At 46.0% G+C, this 19,080-nt stretch overlaps 1 protein-coding gene across 1 annotated transcript in view; it reads left to right on the top strand.

Moving 5' to 3' along the window:
* Nucleotides 1-12,492: 12,492 nt before the first annotated feature.
* Nucleotides 12,493-19,080, top strand: part of TRABD (TraB domain containing) — a 31,759-nt gene continuing 25,171 nt past the window's right edge. Inside the window, exon 1 of the mRNA XM_084536902.1 lies at nucleotides 12,493-12,571. The gene's annotated coding sequence lies outside the window, so the exon portion shown is untranslated. The remainder of the gene's footprint in view (nucleotides 12,572-19,080) is intronic.

The following is a 19,080-nucleotide window of genomic DNA, read 5'->3' as shown; positions in this document are numbered from 1 at the left end:
GGGCAGCAAATGTGGTGAGATTGACCTTGGAAACTGCAAACTAGCATATCTTAGAGAAAACTGGTATGTAGTGGCAGGAAGAAACCTGCCAAACACTGAGTCTGAAGGATATGTGGGTGATAGCTGAGATCTAATTAGGCAGTGCTTTGCAATACTACTTGGCACAGAAAAGCAGTCTGCTTAAAGCAGAGATTTTCCTTTTTATTGCAAGATTAGGTGCTTAGGACTTCTATCATAACAGTATAGGAAGAGGGAGTAACTTCAAAAACAGAAAGGGGAAAAAAAAAAAAAGCACTATCAGCTTACAGTTAATCACAAAATACTTCTTTTGATGTTTGAGAATTCTCATTTGAAAATCAGAATTGTTGTGGAAAATGTGTTCCCTTTTTATAGGACTCTCTCAAGTTCATAAATCATGAAAAGGTCTGAAGACATCCTGCTTGAACTGAACTGCAGATTTACATATTTCAAGACAACTGTATTTTCTCTGCAAAAATAATATTCTTATTTATCCCAGCACTTCTCTAATCATGTTCTCTGTAGTTTTCTTCTCGATCCCCCACCTTAGGAGAGAGAATCAGAATTATTCTAAAGATGAAAGTATAAATTTCCTTTGAGTGCTGAAGATTGCTTGTAGGAAAATTAGATTTGAAATTAGATTTGAAATTACATGGGTGGCTGCTACTTTGAGCTTAATTCACAAAAGGGATGAAAGTATCAATTTCTGATCTTAGATTCTGAAAACTCCTCTCCCAGTAGCAGTCTGGGTTTGGATGGTGTTTCATTTTCCCAGCTGTGTGATTTTCTGTATGAGTTCTTTGCAGTTGCAGTAACAACCTGTATCCAGCTCTCCCCTCTTTCTCAGCGGGCCCACAAAACCAGCTCTTTTTCCTCCTGCCATGCTCAGCAGGTCTGCTGCTCTAGGTCTTCTCAAGGGCATGCTGGTTTAGCAACTAATGCAAAGCAGAGGGGGAAGGAAGTGTGTCCTTTCCCCACCCTTTGTTGTCTTGCAGGAATTTAATGTTGTGAGCACCTACCTGGAAAAGGGAGCCTTGAGCTCAAGTTCTTTTGCTACTGGAAGGAAGTGAAATAATGCTCTCTGAGGGAAATAGTCATGCAGTGTGATGTTCTGGTTGCTGTTTGCTTAGTCTGTCTAGCTGAAGCTGTTCTTTGGACCTGAGAAGCTGTAATCCAGGTTGTTCCAGTTCTGATTTCCCAAATGCTAGTTTCTTATGTTAAGCAATTTGTAGGGGAGGAGACTTGCTTTGTTAAAGGGGAGATCAGGTGCCAGAAGGGCCTTGCAGCAGCTCTGATGATGGTACCCCTGAGATATTCAACCTCTTTCCAGTACTTGTAGATTCTCAGAAGAAAGGCAGTGTTCACAGCTCTGCTTTCCTTAGATAACTGAATGAGATTTTCACGTCACCACTCAAAGAAAGGTACTTTAGCTGCCAAAGTAGCTGCATTTTGGGGAAAACTAAACTCCTGTGATGCCATCGTAGTGTCCTGCTGATGTTATATCAGCATACTGTTGATGCTGCATTATGGGTATTTTCTTGTCCTGTGGCATGCTTAAAAGCTCTTTAAATACAGGACAAAAAGACTTTGTTGTTGTTAAATCTGATTTTGTGATGTTTTGTTATGTTGGATAATATCTTACACCATAAATTCCATTGAATTCAATAGGAAAAGTACCTTATTCAGTGTGAGGACAGTTAGAGTCAAGCTGAAATGTTTTGTAAGTAAAACCAAATGATATCTTTATTCTAAATCGAACCAAGTGGGACAGAAGTCATAGTTTTGCACTTTCCCGGTGAGCACTGTGCAGCATGGATCTGGTGCAAGCCCAGGCTGGATGGGGAAAGAAAATGAACCAGGATGAAGAGAGAATTTCCCTTTGATCTTCCCATTTACACTGGGAAGGGAATGTGTTAACTTTCCATAACACAACTCTTCTCCAACTGTGAGTCCCTAGAAGGTTATGAAACACCACATACCCTTGGCACCTTCACAAACCCTTGATCCAAGAGGAAATATTGGATCAACTGCTTCTGTTTTGTCAGTGGGACTGTGCGATACGCAGCCTGAGCAGACCGGAATCAGCACGGTGTAATTCCAACTAGCTGGCATAACTGAGCAGGAAATGTCTTAGCCCGCAGCAAGTGTGATCCTGAGGCAGAAGCCAGCCTGCTGTTTCTTGTAGTGTACTGTACAAAAAAACAGTCATAGCAGGAGTGATATGTTTTTTTGCGGTGAGCTTATTTTAGAAACTAAGGTATACAATCTCTATTATAGATCAGCTGCTTTGCTATTAATAGCAAGGATCAGAGCTCCCTTGAACTAATGATTAACATCTAATGTGTTTTTTAACCTTAAAATAGAACACAAGATTTAATTTTAGCTGTAGCTTCACAGGAGTTCCAAAGAATAACATGACCCATGCCTTGAGCAAATCTCTCAAGGAAAATTCAATGCACTTTCCACTTAGCCCACAGAAAACCATGTTTATGTGCTGAAAATCGGATATGCTTCAACACTAGTGTATCCAAATAGCGTGCAGGATAGATGGGTGGAAAAGACTGACAAAGTACCATGTCAGAGGAATGAAAAAAGAAGCAGGTCTTTAGGCTTCTCATTTTAGGGAGCAATAGGAAGCCAAAGCAATTTTAAACATTGCCAAATTTTATGCCTGATCTTAGAACCTGATTACTGATTCTCAATTTCCACTTGTTGCGTTAGGTGCTGAGGTCATGAAGTGTTTCATGTACTGGGATTTATGTAATGTGTATGTTGAAAGCAGTTAGGTGTACTTGGCAGGTCATCATTCATATAATATTTACCTACACTTACATATATACTTACCTATATATGGATTTTTTTTATGGATTATATAGGTAATACTTACCTATATATGGATTTTCATGTAAGGGAGATTTCCAAGATCTTTAGCAGCAAAAATCTATTCCACTTTTCACTTGGTTGGTCTAATTTTGTACCACCTTTGCTGGCTTTGAAAATTAACGACCTCGCTTCATTAAAACCTCTTTTCCCATCTTATCTTAAACAATCATCATTATACTAATTATGGACTAGCAAACACAAACCAAAATAAATTAGGGTAAATTAGGAAGTCATGTAGCGTGCACAGCCACCTCCATGTCTGTTTTTAGCACAACTTTCTCTCTGTCATGTTTCCAGGCTCTGACAGATAATGCCATCTCAGGAGAGGGCAAGGTGACCACACACTGTGTTGAGAGGTTGAAGAACGCCATGGGGCACAGACTGTTATCTTGGGGTCACTGAAACCTGTGTCCTTGCTGAGGTGAACAGTGATGGAATTTCTATAATGCAGCAACATTAGAGAACCAGAGGATTTTCCAAGCCTTGGGGTCCAGATCCATGGATTTTTACAGCTTCCTTGTATTGCTCACATGGAGCGTGTTGTCCTCAAGCAAGCATCACTCTTGCCTGTTGTAAAGGTCATGGAAAGCCTTGTTTAAAGGAAAGAGTCTGCATGCAAACAACGCATCACATGGCGATCATTGCCTTTAACAGGGCATAATTTGTCAGCCTGCCTGCCACCTCTGATACTCTCAGAAAAGAAGAATCTTGTTCAGCTCTCCTATGATGGTAAAATCTTAAACTTTGTTGCTATGATTTTCCTTGAAAAATGTGTGTTGCACTATTCATGCAATGATATATCTTGTCCATATGCATAAAGCATTTATCAGCATAATAAAAAACATGAGGATTATGGGAAGTTTTCTTGGAGTTTCCTGTAGGAAGGACTGCTGAGTACTTTACACTTTTCAAGACAATTTTCACCTTTTTTTTTTTTTTTTTTTTTTTTTTAAGGGTCACTGGTCTTTAACTACCCTGGGTTAAAATTTTCCATTGCATATTGAAAATTTCTGTCTGAAATACATATATATATTTTAGCTTCCAGCAACAATGGTTGTACACAAACTCTTTTAAAACAGTTTAGGGTTAAAGCACTACTTTTCTCCCTTAAAAAGAGTATTTCAGATATCTCCTTATAGCAAGCACTTCCAGGTTTTGGACTAGAGACTTGAAAGCTGGGAAAGGCTAAGAAGGATATTTGCTCTAATTTTCACATAGAACTGGTTAAATTTGGCCAACTATAAATCTCCGCTACTTTACTTCACAGTCCTCAATCAATGTGCTACATTTTCTTTGGAACTGTTGAAGATATCCCCTGTATTGAGCACAGTTCAGGGTTTGCCCTGAAATCTGTGCTCTTTGCTACTCTCATCCCCTTTGGCCATGTACTGGAACTGTATTTTTCCTGTGCTCTCCATGTTCCTGCTGACAGTACCCAAGCAGGAGGAAAAAACTGTTGCAAATGCAATGTCAAAAGTTTGTCCAAAGGTCAAAGTTCATCTTAGTAATAGGGGTGACATGGTAGTACAGTGGGACAAGGACCTGGAAAATGGAAATATATGCTATTTGAATATACTAGTAGAAGTAAATTATGTTGGAGAGGACTTGGATTTGGAAATCAAAAGACAAATGAGGTGGAGATAGTCGCAGCCTTCCCATTCAGACTGTCCTTTCTGGTCAAGAAGACAGCAAGTAGAAGCTGATTTTTGAATGTTTGTTTTTTATTTACAGTCTAAATTTTGAATACTCCGACCAAAAACAAAAATAAATTTAAATCAAAAACCAAACCTTGAATGTCTGAGATGGGTTACCTGAAATTAGAGCACAGTTCCTTGTTTTGAAATTTCATGTCATCTCCTTTGACAGGGTATAATGCAGATAAATTAATCCAGGTTGGTAAAACAACATGTAACTAATAAAAAGAAAGAGAAAATTAGAATATCTAACACTGGGAAAAAAAAAAATATTTTACATAACTAATTAAATTTTTGTTGTGAAACTTAACCATGCACAATTATTTCTTCACACTTGATGAGGAACGAGGAATGTTGCAGTCAACTCAGGGATGGCTAATTGCTGTCTAAAATAAAAACACAATTACCCATCTTTAATCTTAAAGATTCAAAAGGCCCTTTTATCTCAGAGCTAAAGGAAGATTTATGTTACAGAACTATATTTGAATTCTTCCTAAGGAAGTAGATACAGCAGAATGTACCCCTAGGCATATACCACTTGATTTGTCCCTGTGTGGAATAGTCACTCGTTCAAAGTGAGACCAAATCTGTGTGCAGTAAGTAGTGGGATAAAGCAAAGACAGAGTAAGCACAGGAATCAAGACCTATAAACTGTGATAGAAACATTAACTTACCTTTCATCATCCTTCAAATCACCTAGATGCTATAGTCACCTGCCACATCTCTAATTTGCTGTCTTTAACTGTTCTCTGACTGCTTTGTTAACAAGTTGTCTCATTAAAAGACAACCTGGGAATCCAACATCCTCATCTTCTTGAAATCATAGAATCATAGAATATACTGAGTTGGAAGAGACTCACAAGTCACCCACTGAATTCAACTCCTGGCTCCACACAGGACCACCCAGACCATGTGTCTGAGAGCACTGTCCAAATACTTACTGAACTCCAGCAGCTTGGTGCTGTGCCCACTGCCCTGGGGAGCCTGTCCCAGTGCCCGACCACCCTCTGGGTGCAGAACCTTTCCCTAACCCCCAGCCTGACCCTCCCCTGTCCCAGCTCCATGCCGTTCCCTCGGGTCCTGTCGCTGTCCCCAGAGAGCAGAGCTCAGCGCCTGCCCCTCCGCTCCCCTCATGAGGGAGCTGCAGGCCGCCATGAGGCCTCCCCTCAGCCTGCTCTGCTCTGGGCTGAACAAACCAAGGGACCTCAGCTGCTCCTCATACGTCTTGCCCTCTAGGCCCTTCACCACCTTTGTAGTGCTGCTTTGGATGCTCGGTTACTCAAAGTACTTAGGAAAAAATTCAGATTTAGCTAGCAGATCTCTGCTCTCTGTAATGCAGTTCTGGTCATTATTACCATCCCTAGGGTGTTTGCTTGTGAAGAACTTCATTTTTGATATGGAATTTCCACTTCTGTGAAAATAATTTCCTAATTTAAATCGGGTTTAGTGAAATTTGCAATTATTTGTTAATATTGTATCACAAACTTTGTGTTGTAATGGCAGCTTTGAGATGTATCAACAGGACATTCCTCATGCCAAGTAAAGCTCTTGGCACTGGTATTTACTATCTGTGGGTCTGCAAAGTTCTCTTCCTTACTGTGTCTGGTGTACTTCTTTCACAGCTGAGTAGTAGTAGTATTTCACAGTCTTATGCTTATTGCTATTAGTTCCTAGATTCTCATCGGCAATGGACAGACAGATTACAAAGGTGCTCCTAGGCCACTGCCACACCAGGCAGGATGGGTTTCCATAAGCCCTCACAAGTTCAGTAGGGTCAGTAACCTTGAAGTAAAGGGTGGTAACCTTTTAAACCACCATACCAGTAACCTTCTTGGAGATACTCAAAAACTACCTGGAGTTGGTCCTGGGCAACCTGCGGCAGGTGGCCCTGCTGGAGCTGGGAGGGTTGCACCAGAGGGTTCTTCCAAACTCAACTGTTCTGTGATCCTCTGCACCACAAGCCCTAAAGAAGGGTAGAAGGAAGCTGTCCATTGTGGTCACATGCTAGCTTTCACCTCATTGTTTCCCTAATAGAGCCCTTTTCAAACTTATTTCCCTTGTACATTCTCTGTCTCCTCAGAAGACATTTGGCTTAAAGTGAAATTGTCATGTCAAGATCATAAGCATGGTCAAGGCCTGCCTGCTCCACACCTTCAGCTTATGCTCAACAAAACAAGAAGCATATCTCTTCCTTGATAATGTCTCCTTCCTTCTCTTCATTCTTATCTTAGGTGTAAGTCCCAGGATTTTCTGTACAAAATTTGAACAAATTTAATTTCACAGGCACAGGAACAGACATTTTGACTCCAATCCATGGCAGATAACTAGATATCCTGATAGCTGTAACTTTGTATTTTAGGTTCTGATTCTGCATTATACAACTATTCCTGCTATTGAAACATATACACAAACACAATGTAACATCAAGGCAGGCTAATGATTTTAGTAGCAACTTTTTTTTATAGGAGAAAGGGACTAATGGCACTATGAAGGGGACTTTCGGAAGTTAACCACTTTCCCCATCTAATCTATGAAGGGAAAAGCAGATGGGATCTGTGAATCAGACAATCATGTGTCAAGCTTGATTATTTTTTGCAATCAAATGACACCGTTTAGGAAAATAAAAAGTTAACAGTATTGATGCTCTCCAGTCTTAAATCACTTGCAGTCTCAGAGCTGATGAGCAGACAAGTTGATAACAGCCCTTTGACTATCTGTTAATCCCCTGTAGGAATATTGTGCGTGGGGAAGCCACTGCACCACCTACTCCAAGCTAACTTACTGTTTACTTTGAACATTCCCCTGGGGTGAGCGGAAAGCAGGCAGCACCTGCCCTTTCACTCCCCAGCTCAATTTGCTGCAGGACAAGCTGTCAGTCTTCAAACACATTGCAAGGTTGGTAGTGCACTGGTGAGGAGGAAATAATTTATTTGAAAAGTCCCATTGCTACATCAGTCTTTTCACTGCAGCTTTAAATTAAGGTTCTTGACCCATCCTTTTAATCCTTGTCTACACATCTCATATTTACACCAGCAGTGATTTTCAGTGGTTCACAGCTCTGCTTTTATCTTTAACCTGTTTATTTATTGAGAGTGATTACACCAAAATGTTCTCATAAGGTCATGTGGCTTTCAAATGTAAGGCAGAATAGTGTGCACTAAGGATTGTAAATTGGCTTTAGCCCAAACTTTTCTGCTTTGTGACTCTAATCCAGACTGTTATAATTTGAAAACAGCACTGGGTTGTTGTTTTGTTGTTGAAAACAACACTGGATTTAATTGTTTCTGTGTAGGAACAAGGCCGTCTAAAACAGCTTGTTGTTTTAGTATATAACATTGTCTCTCCTTGTCTTCTAAAGCCTACTGGCATTATGTTCTGATAGGGGACTTCTGGATACCTTCAGTGAACTGAAATATTAACCAGTGTGATCCTAGGCTCCTCACAGGGGCACATCTTAGTTTGCATCTTTGCTAACCTTTCTTGTGAAGAAGCAGAGGATCTGGTTTGCCTCCTGGGCAATCATTCTCCCAGTTTGCAGTGTCAGTCCCTGGACAAGGGAAGCCCAGAGCATCTCTCACGTCTGCCTGGCTGTCACAGCAACATGGTGTTGCTCATTTCTCCTGCCTCACAGCCTCCCCCACAAATGATCCTGAAAACGGCCCTGTGCTGACAGAGCTAACAGCTTCTCTTACCCAAACTGTGTTACTTACAGCTACTTGCAGCATCAATACGCTGTGTTGTGTAGGTCTGCTGTGAATGTAATGGGGATGGGGAGAGGAATAGGAAGATTCAGAGGAGGACCAAGGGGGCTGCAGCCCTTCCTCCCCCTCTGCCATCAGTAACGCCCAATTCCACATGGATCCAGCAGGCTGCATGCCTGCCTGCTTCAGGCTTGGCCTGAGCACCAAAGCCTCACAGCAATCAGCTTCCCCCAGTCTCACTTCACAGCAGCAACTTGTGAAGGACCAGCCCCAAGAGCAGAAAATGTTTTAAGGGTAAATTGTAGAGTCTGGAGAAGGCTAAGCCAACCCAGCATGCAGCGTGGCTCTTTCAATTTCCCAAACCAATTTTCCTGGAGCCAGTTCCAGCTATGTTCAAGGAGCAACATAAATCTACACCGTGCTTCTGTGCTTAGGGAACTAAGTATATTAGAGCTGGCCTGCGGATGCCTTTTCTGAACGCTAACACAGCGGGGACACCCCCAGTTACAGAGCCCAGGGACCCGCAGCTGCTGACGCCCGCGGGCCGCCAGAGGCCGCCACAGCTTCTCGTCTCCGCGGCAGGCCCCACGGCTGGGGCGAGGCGGGCTGAGGCCGGGGCAGCACCGCTGCTACCGCCCACCTCGCCACTATCCCCGCAGGACGGGACCCAGCCGGTCCCCCCCGGGCCTCCTCGGCTGTTTTCAGTCGCCCCTTGCACCGCTGGGCTCGCCTTTCCAGCGCGGCCCCTGCCCGCCCTGTTCCCGGAGCCTTCTCCTCAGCGCGGAGGCGACGCGGTGCCCCCCGCCTGGTGGCCCGCCATGGGTGTCCCAGCCCCCAGTTATACTTAAAAATGTCACAGCGTGGTGTTTGTTGTAGGGGAAGGGGTGAAACCGGGGCAGCAGCAAGCGATGGAAACGTAGGGACCAGAAGGCAGAGGAAAGGAAACTTGGAGGCATTTGGAGAATTGGTGGCAGGGGTGGTGGTGGTGGGAAGGATGGAAGAGGGGTCACGACATAGACACGGATGGATACACACGACCCAAAGTCAAGACACACAAAAAGTGAAGGCGAGAGTTATATTCTGTTCAGAAACCTCTGCTTTGTCAGTCACAGGCTAGCAAAACTGCCAGACAAACTCTTTAGCCATCACAGATGACAGGAGAAACAGTGAGAAAGACAATAACTTTTCTTATCAAACAATTATTTATAAGATCTTGTCTTTTAAAATTCACAGAGTAACCCCTGAAATGAGGCAGGCAACTGAAATGCAAATATGGCACATAGATCCTGAAGCCAGCTCCAAGTGTGGTTAACAAGTAGCAGGCAGCACCCCAAACCATGGTGTGCAGCACCAGCCTCAGCCCAGTGCCCACCTCTGCTCTCTAGAGGCCACAACTCAAGGAAAGTGTTAAGACTCACTGGGCTAGAGAAGCCAAATTAAGACATGAAGACACTTAAATGGGTGAAGACTGCTACAAAGACCTGGGGAATGTGTTGTCCTTACCTGCAGCAAGGACAGCAAGAGCTAGTGGGCTGGCATCCAAGCCAACACTAGTGCTGGACTTTTGAACAACCTTCCTAGTGCTAGGGATTTTTATTGGTAGGACTGTTTGGGGTGAATCCTTTGGTACTGCAAATTCTTACGAATCTGTTGTGAACAGGCCAGACATGCTCACCCCGCAAGCTGTCAGGTGACACCCTGCAACCTGCTCAGGGGCTGATTCAAATGTCTCACAAGGTCTCTGTTTTCTGTGAAGCAGAGGTCGCTGAAGATAACAGAGCAACTGCAGCTAATGTCATAGTCACTGCTGTCACTTCCTAAACAGAAAGAGGGAGAGAGAAATAAGAGAGAGAGGAAGGGGTGGAAGTAGAAGGGAGGTAGCAAAGCAGAGAGTGAAAGAGGGAGGGCAAGTGCACTGAGCTCCACATCTTGCTCCCACCCCCTCTTGGAAACACCTACACCTAACAGCAGTGTCATATGCATAAGGAACCTTTCTGATTCTCCACACATTTATAAAATTACCTTAAATGTACCATGCTGTGGCTGATAACTATTCAGTAAGGCTCACTTTCAGTTTAAATACAAAAACAAAACAAAACAAAACAAAAAAAATGTTTTAAGTAGAATTGAAGCACTGGAGAAATCCAAGCTGTCAAGCCCTTTCTTCACTATTGGCATCCAGCCTTGGCCTCAAAATAATCCCATGATGACATTTAAAGAAGATAGAAGATATACAAAGTGTATCTTTGTATACTTCTGTTCACAAACTTTGAAGAAACAGATTTATGTGTTATACTAGGCCACTTAGCAGACAGTGATGCCAGCGAGTTCTGGCAAGAGGGCACCTCAAACCATCCTAGCATGTCTGCTGGTGACAGAGCCACAGAGCCCTGTGCCCCTGGGATCAATGGCCACAGCAGTACCAAGGCCTGTTCTGTTTGATAAACTTCCTCTCATCTCTGTGCTCCCTCTCAGCTTTCAAATATGTTGTGTGCCACAGACTGGGCTGAAACAGTGCAGGCAGAGTCTCCAGTGGCATTGCTTCATGGTAGAGATCTGCATCTTACTGTGGTCGCTGTAAAGGCACGTTCAACCAATCCAGCTCTTGCTGAGCCAGCAGGCAAAGCAGTGCCTGAAGTAATTATTAGTGAAAGCACTGATACTGTTGACATAATCAGGGTGCAGCATCATGAACTAACTAACTAACTAAATAAATAAATAAATAAATAAAATAAAAGCAGGCTAGCAGAGTTCATGGTATTCCCACAAGCAAAGGAATTGCCAAATCAGATCAGATCAGGTGAGATGTTTTCTGCAGGCTAAGGCAGTGCTCCCCAGCCCTAACCAAATGTAATCATTTGATCTTTGCAGGTGAAGTGTGGGAAGCCTGGGAACATGTCTGTAGTCTATTAAAGGGCTCACAAAGTTTGCACAAGACACTAGTGGTGTTGCAGCGGGAAGCACAGCTAAAAAAAAAAAAAAAAGGTAAGGTATAATTTAAGACATATAGCTTGAATTCAACACACTGCACTGCTAATAACTGAGGCTTGAGGGTATGCCTGGCACACTGTCTAGTTGAGCAAATCAGAATGAGGATAAAATGTGTGACTGGCTGTGTAAGGGACTTATTACGGGTGTGTGACGAGATTCAGGTCGCTGAGCTTTGTCACATGCTGCTTAGTCAACGCTACACAGGGATGTAACTGCTACCTGGCACATTGCAGCCGAGTGGGGGATCCCGTGTCATGGGCAGCTTATGGCTGAGCAAAGCTGATCCCTAGAAGAGGCCGGATTATGAACAGCCTCAGAAGCAATCAGCTGAGGGTAGCGGGGAGCAGGTGCACCGGCAACTGGCAGTGCTGGGACGGGGCGCGCTTGGATGCCCAGAAAAATCTTAAAAATCTTATGGCATCGTCCTAGGCTTTTGTTTGTTCGCTTGTATGTTTTCCAGAAGTTCAGGGTTGCCTATCTTATGCCTTTATTTGACTATGTGTAATTTGAAAGTCAGTGCTACCCTTCATACAGCTTGATGTGTACTTCTACGGCACGCTGAAACTCTTATTACACAAAAAGGAAAGTGAAATTCCCAACTGCCTCAACATGTCTGTGCTTGATCGCTCCGTGCCACGTGCTCGCGGACCTCAGCCCGCTCCTAAAATAACCTTGACTGGGATGTACACGTGGAGCGAGTCTCTCCCAGCCCAGAAATTCTGTGATTGTGTGATTGTGTGATTCCGTGTGATTGTGTGACACGCACCGCAGCTCTGTTCTGGTGAACCTGTGCCAGGTGCGGTGCTCGGGCTGCCGGGCGGTTCAGTCACACTCTCACCGCCCGTGACCCGTCAGGAGCAGGGCAGGGCAGGAGGCAGGGCAGGAGGCAGGGCAGTGCCCGCACCAGCCGCTATCCGGGAGTCCCTTCGGGCTCATCTCTCCCGAACCCCTTCCCGGGGGCAGCCGCTCGCTGCCCGCCGTCACCGCCCGCCCCCCGCCGCCTCAGGGCGCTGCCCTCAGGCAGCGCCATAGCCTGGGCCGGGCGGGCGGCTGCCTGATGGCGGCCGGGCTGCGGGCGAGCCGCACCTGGGAGTTGTAGTCCGCCGCCCCCACCCCCTTAGCACACAGCGGGCGCTGGCGGACTACATCTCCCAGAGTGCCCCGCGGCCGCCGGCCCGCCCCCTCTGTGACTGACTAATGCCGCACGTTGAGCCCCGCGCTGCCACCGCCCCCCCCGCACCCGGCAGCGCCTCCGCCAGCGGCGGCCCCGGGCGGGCGCCACAGGTGAGGGGGGGCCCGGGGAAGGGGGGCGGGAGGGGGGCGCTTTCCATCGGCGTGGTGCTCCCGGGGGGCGGCGGAGGGGGCGAGCCCGGCTCGGGGCGGCCCCGCAGGGGGGAGACCCGGCTGGGTTGGGCTGGGGTTGGCGCAACTCTGCGCGAAGTTGCGAGGGGCGCCTCTGGGAGGGCGCTGCCGCGGGGCCCCCAAATCCCTTAGGGGCCGGGGGTGGCCTCGCTGCTCCGTGTCCTGGGGGTTCCCGGCGGGGCGATCCTGCTTGGGAAGCTGGCAGAGAAATGAGGAAGGAAAAAAAAATCAAGGTTTCGTGGGTTTAATTGCATAAGGGGGGTAGGCCGTAAGCGGTCAGGGAGGAATGCCCACGCGTTGAGTGGTCTCAAGCTGCGTGAGTGTCAGTGAGAGCACCGGGTTATGGTTGCGGCCTTTGTTCGTGCCCTGCCGTTAGTGGCTGACGGCAGACTTTCGAGTTTCGAGTTGCTGGCTGGGTTTGTCAGGCAGTCTGAGCAGCGTCTGGCGCTCGGTCTGAGCTGTGGGCTCAGAGGCTGCTGAACTGGGCGGCAGGAGAGCTGTAGGTATGCTTCAGTGCGGTCTGGCTTCCACAGGGCAAATACAATGAGATATTGCTGCTGCCACCACAGCTGTGTATAAAACACAGTGGTGTTGGCATCTTAGTTGTGAGAGACTCATCTGAATGTGTTGTGTTTTTTTTTTTTTTTTTTAATAGTATTTTCTTGAGAAAGCATTCCTAATTTGCTACTTGGCAAAAGTGAAGAGATTTGGGGCAGTCCTAGAGAATGAAAACAAAAGAAAAAGAAAGATAGAAGGCCAGAGATAAGGGTGCTCCGGATTTAATGGGAGTGGTATGTAGCTACAGCTGTCTGGTGTGATATCCAGCACGTACTTCACCAACCAGTGCTAGTAGGAACGAGGGGCTTTGCAGTTTTCCCTATCCTGCCAGGATAAGCCCATGCTGGCTGGAAGCACCGGTGGTCCTTCACAGAAGATTTGGTACCAGATCACACCAGTGCTGAGGTCAGGCCTTCAGTTACTGCAGGTTTGTGTGAGGGGCTGCTCAAATCTCAGGTGCTGGGAACAAGTTAGTACTGTAGTTATGCGTTTGGACTTAACTCTAGAAGTAGGAGTGATTTTTTTCCCCGATCTATAAAATGAGTTTGGGGGGGGACACCTGACTTTTAATAATAACTGGAATCTGGATTTGTGTGAAAACGTGCGTGTCTTCAGTGACGAATTCTTCCTTTTCTCTTAAAATTAAATTAAAAGTCAGTGTCTGCGTTCTCTCGCATCCATCCTTGTTCTTTTTCTCCACCTTTAGCTGATGTGCTATGCATTTTGATTGAAGTCGCTGAGGGATGCGGGCACAGCACCTCCGTAAGAGCCCGAGTGTCTTGGTGACACCACACAGCAAGCTGCGGGGGCGATGGCCCTGGAGCTCCAGCAGCTCCCGCCTTCCACTCGCTGCACCCCGCAGGCCGTGTGTGCAATAACCTTGTCTGTGCGGATCGCACGGCGCTGATCTGTGCTGAGAGGCGTGTGTCTGTGCAGGAAGGGTGTACGCGCTCGAGAGAGGCCTGCGCTGGAGCTGAACAGCAGCACAAACGCTGACAAAGTTGAAAAATGGTCTCCACTCACCTGTGTGGTATGTACGGAGACTGCATCTTAGGTAGGATTTGTAGCTGGCCTGTTGCACAACCGGGAGCCGTCCTTCGGTACATCCAGACGGTACTGGTGGGACCAAAAAAGGGCTGTGTGTCGGGAAACGGGACCGGGAATTGCCAAGGGAGGGGTTTGTCTCTTCTGAGGACAGCAGATAGGAGTAGAAATCATCTTTTGAGGGAAGATTTATTATTCTAATTACTGTGTGTCTGTAGGACCGAAGGGTTAGTGTCGGTGCGGGGTCCTGGCTGAAGGTGGCTTGCCTTCCTGGTGCTTTGTCTGGGGTAGGTCTGCCTTGAAACCTGACCCTGGTCCTCCAGCCCCCTGCTGTGGTCAGAGCTGAGTCTCCTGGCTTGCTGCAGGCACGTGAGCCCGTGTCGTGTAGCAATGTTTGCAGCTTTTGTGATCGCCTAATCCCTTTGGAAAAGAGTTGATCATGCTGATCGCCTTGATCCCAGCTATTGTTTGGTGACTGGGATGGAAGGGGCAAGCAGAAGAGCACTGATAAATAACGTATTTGGCAGCTGGTCAAAAATTTGTCCTACAAAATCCCAATTTTACACTCATAAGGATTGGATTTAAGTGCTTGTAATAAAAGTAATGACCATGAATGCCTGCCAGTACTCTTAGGACCCAGCTCCTGAGCATGTCACCAGGTGGCTACTAACACGTAGCTGCGCTGGAATAAAAGTGTGCAGAGTTCAACAAGGCTTCTGCAGCTGTTTTGTTTTGGAGCCACCAGCTCCTTGTCTGTAGCAGAACTTCTCTACCTTCCTCCTTTCCTGGCTGCTTGTGGATAGTGAATAGAGGGGATGAACAAATTTGCTTCTCCCGGGGCTACAGAGAAACTGAGCGTGCAGCAGCCGTGCAGTTTTCCGATTGCCCTGCTTGGGAGACCTCTGCAGAGAGTTTCCCAGAATCAAGGGTGCTGTTAGGTTGATGGGTTGTTTCGAGTGGCCTGGAGGGAGGAGATAAGCTGGCTGGGTATCTTATCCCAGTCTGCTGATCTGGGAGAGTCTAATAACATAGTTTTGGCTCCAACTCTTCCCTGAATCCAGGTGGAGTAAAACTATAGGTTAAGACGGTGCGAGTTTTGGAGTGGCTGACCAGATTTGGGCTGCATCACTTGGGTCTTTCTGCCTCATGTTTCTAAATGTAGCAACCCCTTTACAGCCCCTTCAGTCAGTACAGACTTGTCCTGTTGTTTATGCTCAGTTCTGCCCTGCATTAGCGTTCTGATTTGCGTCGGATTCATTCAGTTCATTGAGTAGCCCCAGCCAGCCTAACAGCAGCAGCTTCTGTAAGCGCAGACACGGGAATGCCTTCTTGTCTTTCGGTGACACAGAACGATAGGCAGTGTTTTCAGTGCATCAGATAAAGTATTTTCAGTGCATCACTGTCCTGGGCCAGATATTCTTGTGTTCCAACACCTCCTTTTGAAAGAAGCTCTCTGACTTTTATATTTCTGCTTCCAAAGTATGCAGACAGATGTTGGCCCTGGCATGCAGGTACCTGAGTTCAGGCGGCGTGCATCGGCAGGGTTCGCTTTGCAGGAACGTCTCATTCATGCTCAAAGGGTAAAATCTGTATTTGGAGGTGTCTGAGCTTCTGAGTCACGAGAAACCAGTCCCGCAATCGCCGACCATCTGTGATCACAGAACCAGTTGCTCAGTTAAGTTCCAAAGGCGTGGGTTGTGTCAAAGAAATATGTGCAATATGTGGAGTAGGTCACCTTGGTGATGGTTTTGGAATAAGCTCCAATTCCTGGATTCGTGGCCGTTGCGTTATTTGGCAGCCTCCTTTCAGCTGATGCATCCTTCTGAGTACAAGCAGTCTATCAACAGAGAAGAGACACCATTTGGAGCCAGCGTTAGTTTGTTTGTAAACACTACCAAGATTTCTGAGCCTAAGCATGGGAGAAGTCTCATCAATCTCAAACACTTCGTCTGCTGCAGATGGTGCTGAAACAAAGGCGTGGATCTATGGGCTGACTTAGCCTTCCTGGTAGGTTAAATGGGAGCTGTGGAGGATACTTTGTAGGCATTCCAGACAGTGAGTAATGAGCCTGGTGGTTTGTCACTGGGAGAAAGGTTGTATCTTCTGGTCTGAGGTGTTGATACGCCTCTTGTGTTTACATAAAATGAGTTGTCCTGTTAATGGGTAGCAGCATTCAAACAAGGTGTTTATGCAGCGTATGATATGAACCTGGTGCACGCAGGCTGTTCCAGCTGAGCCAGATAGCCAGCGCTAGAGAAACTGCAGCTTTAGAATATGAAAGGAATGCAGCACGCTGAATGCATGTAGACATAAGTATGGCTTTATTGCTGTGTCTGAGGAGCAGACAGCCGTCTTCTGGCCAGGAGAGCTGGTGTTGGAGGTCTGGGTCAGGAGGCTGTTCATGAAACAGTTACATGTGTGTGTCTGCCACTTTTTGGAGTCTAGCTTGGGTCAGGTCTGGTTTGGTACACACTAAGCGAGGTGTACCAGGTTCTCAGCTCACTGAGAACACCTCCTGTCATCGCTCATCAGCTTGACCTTGAAGCAAGTTCAGTCCTTGGCGTAACTCTTGTGTTTCCCTCAGTGACTCCAGATGAACAAAAATGAGTTACGTTGGCAGGCTGTTATGAGGAAGCCCTGTCCCAGGGATGGGATGGGATAGGGGAACAATCCTCTTGTGAAGGATTTAAAAACAACGGAAAATTCACATTGCAAAACTGAAATGCTTAGAGAGCTCCAAGAATCTCCTATCTACTTGCTTAGATCCCAAAGGCCGGATCTGTAGATGTATTGAAGTATGCGTGCGCATCAGTTCTGTGTTTGTAAAACAGAGAAGTACATCTAATCCCATCTCGGAGGTTGCAGGATTAATATTCCACGTACCGAGAGCTGCAGGTACCCTCTGCAATGCTGCTGAACATTGTGAGTATTTAAAGCAACGGTACAGACAGATTTGTTCAAGGGAGGGAAATTTAACTAAGAACTGTTGGATTTCCCTTTCAATACTAGGTGAAACAAGTTGTAGAAATTTTGCAGCCCATAATTTTGTCCTAGTTATTCTGATGGTGTCTGTGCGTCACAGAAAACACGGAACAACCGTATAGGACTGCAAAGAACCTTATTTCCCTTTTGCAGCGTCAACATGAGGGAAACAAATGCTGTGCCTGATTTTCTGCCTCGCTCAGAAGGAAGAAAATATTCAATAAAAATCTTTTTAAAGAGGAGCTGACTAGCTTGTTGCATAGGTAGGAACATGAGGGATTTTTATAAAAGCTTTTTTTATTGATTCACTTGGATCATTGTCTGAAGGAAGCAAACTTAGAGAAGACAAAGGATCAGATTCGGCCCTGCTGTGGGAGGTTACCTCGATGGACTGCCTTTCCACACCTGGTGATGTATCTGAATTTTCTCACTGAAGCAAAAAGGAATTAAATTGAAATAAAATGAGACAATGTTTTTTCTTTACTGGCAGTTGGTGTTCTAGAGCCTGTGACTATCAATGACAGAGCTCCTGGTTTGTGAGCATACCCGTTGTCTCTTTGAGACGGGGAGCTATGAGTTTCACATACCTAAATGTGCAGCTAGAACTGAAACGCTTTGGTCAGCTCAGGCTGCCCAGTATGAAAAATGAGCCAGTAGTTCATGAGCAGGTTTCACGCAGAGGAAGCTCTGCTGAAGCTGTTCAACCTGAGGGGAGCTGGAGGACTGACATGAAGTAGCGTGGCAGGGAGGCCTTTTTCACTCTGCCTTTTGTCAGCTGCTGCAGGAGAAAGAAAATAATCCCCAAAGTGTAGGGGAAGAGTATAGCCCCTTTTCCCCAGTGCTACTGGCAGTTTGAGTGGTTGCCCTGTGTGCACAGGTGGGACAAGGAGAAATGGAAATAGGTGCCTGCCAGTAAGATGGTTTTAGTCTTGCTGGTCATTAGGTGTTCTCAAAAACTCCTGTTTCATTGCCTGGGCATCTTAAGACTTGAGGAAAGGGCTGTGTTTGCTCATAGGTAAATACATGAGCTATCTTTTAATCACCCAGTGAACAGAGGGCCCCTAGGGCTAGCAAAGGTGAAACAAACACAAGAATACCACTTGCTGGAGGGGGCAGAAGGTGGCTGAATCAGGGGTTCAGTCATCAAATAGTCCTTTCAAGAAAACTGCAGAGGCAAAACCCGGACTTGCAGCTTCAGAAGGCTCCAGGTCAGGCTCTGTTTTCTTTCTTCTGGCTCCAGGAATTTTCTTGGTGGCACTGTCAACGGGAGTCATTCCGGGATAAGGCAGTCTCCTGGTAGATAAGAGAACAGAAATACTTTGTAATCTCTGATCTTTAGGAGTGCCTAGGAGCTACATCTGCCGCTCTGTCTGAAAGAAATGCACCATCATCTCTAAGATTTTCAGTGTGTGACTTATCTGATGAAGGCGCTGTACAGGCCTTTGAAGTAGCTGGAGGAGAAGGTTTTGATTAGTTTTGCATGTTCCTGCCAAATCCTACGGTAAGCAGAGGAACTTGAGGTTGAGATCTTGCGGTATATGTATTAGGGAACACAATAAAGAATTGTCCAAAGAGCTTATTTTGCCTATGGCTTTACAACCTGCGGTTGAGTTTGCTTCTGTTGCCTGGCAGGTTCTGCCCACTTCCTCTTTTACACCCCTTCCACCCCTTACCCCTTAACTTTGGTAGTCTTGTTTTTTTTTTTCTTTTCTTTTTTTTTTCCCCTGGTGCTGTGCAGACATCCCTCATCATTACCGAGACTCATACCTCCCTGCCACATTCGTTTAAAATCCTCCTCTGTGTTAGCAAGCACAGACAAACAGGCGCTGCCTGGTTAACTTCCTAAA

This window comes from Aythya ferina (assembly GCF_964211825.1).
Source record: "Aythya ferina genome assembly, chromosome: 1".
Taxonomy (NCBI): domain Eukaryota; kingdom Metazoa; phylum Chordata; class Aves; order Anseriformes; family Anatidae; genus Aythya; species Aythya ferina.
The sequence above is the reverse complement of the archived record's forward strand: the minus strand, read 5'-3'. Positions and strand labels throughout refer to the sequence as shown.